This window comes from Jaculus jaculus, chromosome 7, assembly GCF_020740685.1.
Source record: "Jaculus jaculus isolate mJacJac1 chromosome 7, mJacJac1.mat.Y.cur, whole genome shotgun sequence".
Classification (NCBI taxonomy): domain Eukaryota; kingdom Metazoa; phylum Chordata; class Mammalia; order Rodentia; family Dipodidae; genus Jaculus; species Jaculus jaculus.
In genome coordinates, this window is record NC_059108.1 from 42773669 (window position 1) to 42779005 (window position 5337).

The following is a 5337-nucleotide window of genomic DNA, read 5'->3' on the forward strand; positions in this document are numbered from 1 at the left end:
ATTAAAAAATGCATGTGAAGGGAAGATGGCTCAGGAGATAAAGTGTTTGGCATGTAAGCATGAGGAACTGAGTTCAGATCCCTGGAACATATGTAAATGTGGTTACTCATTTGTAATCTCATTGTTGAAGGCAGCAATGGGATTTTCAGGACTAGTTGATTCAGTAAATTCTAGGCTCAAGTGAGACACCCTACCTCAGCAAATAAGGTGGAGAGCAATCGAGGAAGATACTCAATGTCAGTTTCTGGCCTCCACATGCATCCACACACATGTGAATGAATGTGCTTATACATATGAACATATTGCACATACATGCAAAAGTACATTGGATAAAAGAATTATTTCAATAAATGGTGCCAGGAAATAGCCCTATGTAGAAGAATGAAACTAGATCTATATTTGTTGTCAGGCACAAAGCTGCTTGCTCGGGCAAAAGGGCTTTCTGGAAAGGACTCCAGTAGCACAAGGCACAGGAGATAACTTCAGGAATTGACACATGAGATCACTAGAAATAAGCTTTGCCTAGCAAAGAAAACAGTTACTGAGTGCAGAGACAGCCTACAGGATGGGGAAAACTCTTTGCAATTAACTGCAAAAACCAAACAAACAAAAGTCAATGAATACCAAACCTTTCACATCATCCAGCCAACCAATGTCCTAATGCACTGAACCGGTAATTCTCAAAAGAAGAAACACAAATGGTCAACGGATAGTTGAGGGCTTATCAGTTAAGGCACTTGCCTGCAAAGCCAAAAGACCCAGGTTCAATTCCCTAGGACACATAGAAGCCAGATGCACAAGGTGACAAATATGTCTGGAGTTGTTTTTCAGCAGCCGGAGGCCCTGGTGTGCCCATTCTCTCAGTCTCTCTCTCTGTCTGTCTCTGTCTCTCCCTCTCAAAATAAATAAATAAAATAAAAATTAAAAATTCATAAATATTTGAAAAAGAGTTTTGGGAGATATCTTAACTGATAAAATGTTTGCTTTGTAAGTGTGAGAAGTTGAGTTTGATCCCTCAAACCCATGTAAATAAAACCATGTATGTGGTGGTGCATGCATGTGACCCCCAGATCTAAGGAGGTAGAGACAGGCAAATTCTTGGGGCTAGCTGACCAGTCAGTTGAGGGCAGTGTGTTTCAAGCCAGCGAGAGACATTGCCTAAAAAGGGGGACAGCACCTGAGGAAAGATACCAAAGTCTGGCTTCCACATGCATGCACACACATGCATACACACATATACCCCCTCTCACATGAACATGAACCACAAAAATATTTGAAAAAGCTTAGAATTTTTGGCTATGGAGAAATGCAAATTAAAAGTGCATTGAGAGCCCAGCTCCTTCCAGTGAGAATGGTTCTTATGAAGAAATGAAATGAGGCTTTCTGAGATGCGGCTGTGGGTGCGGCGGGCTCCCGACCGCTCCTGCTCCTAGCTCGTCGCTGTTCGCTCTTGCCAGGATCAAGTCGGCCAGGAAGCCTCGCCAGCCACAGCCATGGCCTTTAAGGACACCGGAAAGACACCCGTGGAACCGGAGGTGGCCATCCACAGAATCCCGATCACCGTCACAAGTCCCTGGAGAAGGTGCGTGCTGACTTCATCAGAGGAGCCAAGGAAGAGAACCTCAAAGTGAAAGGACCAGCTAGCATGCCCACTAAGACACTGAGAATAACTACAAGGAAAACACCGTGTGGTGAAGGGTCCAAGACATGGGATCGCTTCCCGATGAGAATCCACAAGGGACTCACTGATTTATTCAGTCCTTCTGAGATCACTAAGCAGATTACTTCCATCAGCATTGAGCCAGGAGTGGGGGTTGAAGTCACCATTAAGTCAATTATTTAAATAAACTCACTTATTCAGTTAAAAAGAAACGAAATGAGGCCAGGCATGATGGCACATACTTTCAATCCCAACACTTAAGAGGCAGAGGCAGAAGGGTCACTGTGAGTTTGAGGCCAGCCTGAGTCTACATAGTGAATTCAGGTCAGCCTGTGCTAGAGCAAGACCCTACCTCAAAAAACAAAAATAAGGGCTGGAGAGATGGGTTAGCTGTTAAGGCACTTGTCTGCAAAGCCCAAGAACACAGGCTTGATTCTCCAGGTCCCACATAAACCAGATGCACAAGGTGGCACATGCGTCTGGAGTTCATTTGCAATGGCTAGATGCCCTAACACACTCATTGTCTCTCTCTCTCTCTCTCTTCCTCCCTCCCTCCCTAATAATAAGTAAAAATTAAAACTTAAAAAAAATCAAGGGCTGGAGAGATAGCTTAGCAGTTAAGGCACTTGCCTGGGAATCCTAAGGACCCAGGCTCAATTTCCCAGTACCCATTCAAGCCAGATGCACAAGGTGGTACATATGTCTGAAATTTGTAGTGGCTGGAGGCCCTGGTGTACCCATTCTCTCTCTATCTGACTCTCTTTCTAATAAATAAATAAATAAAAGAAATGACAACAAATGCTGGTGAGGGACCCTTACACACTACTGGTGGAAGTGTAAACTGATGCGCTACTGTGGAAATCAGGATGGAGCCTTCCCAAAAAGCTAAAACTAGAAATACCACATTAGCCAGCCATATCATACCTAGATATAGACCTGAAGTTCTTTTAGTCAATATACCACAGAAGTACTTGCATAGTCAGGTTTATTGCTGAACTATTCACAATAGCTAAGAATGAAGTCAGTCTAGATGTCCACCAACAGGTGAATGGGTAATGAAAATGTGGTGTATATACTTAATAGCTTTTTATTCTACTATACAGAAAAATGAAATTTTGATATTTGCAGGAAAATGGAACTGGAGATTAGTATGCTAAGCACAATAAAACAGATTCAAAAAGGCAACTAGTGTATGTGTTTTCTCATACATGGAATTAAGACTACATTTAGATATGTGTGTGTGGTGGGGATGAATGGCCATGAAAATAGAAAGAGCATGAGAGGGGGGGAAGAGGTCTTACAAGCAGGATGCTAAAAGAGAGGGTAATGGAATACATGTAACAGAAAAGGAGAAAGGGGGGCTGGAGAGATAGCTCAGAGGCAAAGGTGTTTGCCTGAAAAGCCTAGTGATCTGAGTTTGATTCCCTAGTAACTATTCAAGCCAGATGTACAAGGTGGCACATGGGTCTGGAGTTCATTTGCAGTGGCTGGAGGGCCTGCTGTGTCCATTTGCACATGCTCTTTCTACTAGACCTGGTAGCACATGCTTTTAATCCCAGCATTGGGGAGACTGAGGTAGGAGGATCACTGTTAGTTAAAGGCCACCCCAAGACTACATAGTGAATTTCAGGTCAGTCTTGGCTAGAGTGAGACCCTACCTTGAAAATCCTAAAACAATAGGATGGGTGGTGAGGGAGAGGAGGGCAAGAGAGAAGGTGGGGGACACAAAACTGGACCCAAATGGCAATGGTGCCATACAATTCTACATCCTAAAACACAGACCAAATGGTTGAACCTTCACCAGGCCCTTAGAGGGAACACCTGAGTCACAAGGCCCTGGAGAGGGTACCATGAAGACTGACCTTAATCTTCTACTGCTTTTCTCTCTCTCTCCCTCTTCTCTCTGTCTCTTTTATATTACTTATCTTTTTCTTCCTTCACTTTTTGGGCACTGACCTATAATTCCCAGTACCAGCACATCCACAATGAGCTCTTGATCAGAGATACCTACAAGGTTTCCCACAAGAAGACAGATTTCTGTCAGAGTACTTGATGACCCACCAAAAATTAGTGGTAAGTGAAGATACCATATGCTGTTGGCACGTAACATGGAGTGACATGGCTGGAAGCTGGAAGAGTCAGTCCCCAGACAATGTGTCTAGTGCCAGAAGGTGCTACATGAGCAACAAGGAAATATCAATATCTGTCTAAGCAACTCATGGTCTAACCTACCTAGCAGCAAACAACCTGATGTGATTCTCACACAAGTGCAATAGTGGCACACAGCCATGGTGGGAAACCAACTGCTCTTGATTTGGTTAACTGATCTGCTCAGTTGAACAGAACCCATAGCTGGAGCTGGGAAACAAGTCAGAACCATATCCAGCTCTCCATTATCAAGCTCCCACCCATTGTGGGCTACAAGAGGGCCCACACCTATTAAATTCTCTCTTATAAAAGCAATGGTTATCCCATTTATTTGGTGCTAATTTTACTCTCTGTCAGAGAATTTGCTTCTCTTTTTCATATAGACACAGATCCTAAGCAAAGAACCACCCCATCATACCTCAAAAGGGCCCCAGCTGAAACTAAGAATAATTGGGGAAACAAGCAAGTGCGCTGTTTTCTTGGTGAACCTGGTACCAGCACAAGGGTGAAGGAGATAGACACAGAGAACAATCAACTCCTACCAAACTAGATATCCAGAGATACAGAGGCTCCCAAGACCTCATCACTGAAGCAGACCTAAAATGAACCCAATATGGCTCAAGGAAATTTGTGGAAGAGGGTGTGGAAAGAATGTCAGAACCACATGTTGGGTCATGATACACAGAGACATTGCCTCCTACCCATAACTGATGGCTAACCCCACAATGCATGACCCATATTCCCCAATTAGGAAGGTCCCTGTGGAGGGGTGAGGACAGGGAGGAGGCTAACAATGATACCAACTTTACTATATTCACTGAGGACAAAACTAATAAAGAAAAAAAAAAAAAAGGGAGAAAGGGTGACTGGTAGAGGAAAGGAACCAGTAAAATGAGATGGTGGTGGACAATGGAGGAGGAGCAAAGAATGAATAAGAACAGAGAGAAAAAAAGGAAAAACATATAAAAACACCATAAAGAAATCCATTACTTTGCATGTAAACTTAAAAACTAATAAGACTAAAAAAATTAAGAAACAAAATATGGCAATATATTTTTTTAATCAGAGAGAAGGAAACTCTATATGACAAAGCACTATTTGTGGGCCCAGAACTTGAGCATTTGCTATTTTCAGCATGATTTAAAGCATGTTAATTTGATTTAGTAATCAAGATTATTTTTCATGTGAAATGCTATCTTTGTGTATTTCCATAGCTATTAGGCCACAAAATTCTCTTTTAGAGTAGATGATGGTGAGAGAATTCCTAGTTTTATGCTTTTTTTTTTTTTTTTTTTTTTGAGGCAGGGTCTCACTATCTAGCCCAGGCTGACCTGGAATTCAGTATGTAACTTCTGGGTGACCTCACAGTCATCCACCTACCTTTGCCTCTCAGATTCTGGGATTAAAGGTGTGCACCACCATGCCCAGCCTTAAGTTGATTTCAATGTGGAAAGATTTTGGCAAGACTGTTTTCTGTACATTTTCTAGATATGAGCTTATAGTTACCTGCCTCCTAGCTTGCTGCAAAT

At 42.6% G+C, this 5337-nt stretch overlaps 1 pseudogene; it reads left to right on the forward strand.

Annotated features, from left to right (window-relative positions):
- Positions 1 to 1493: 1493 nt before the first annotated feature.
- On the forward strand, positions 1494 to 1843 carry LOC105944169 (annotated as a pseudogene).
- The last annotated feature ends 3494 nt before the right edge of the window (positions 1844 to 5337 follow it).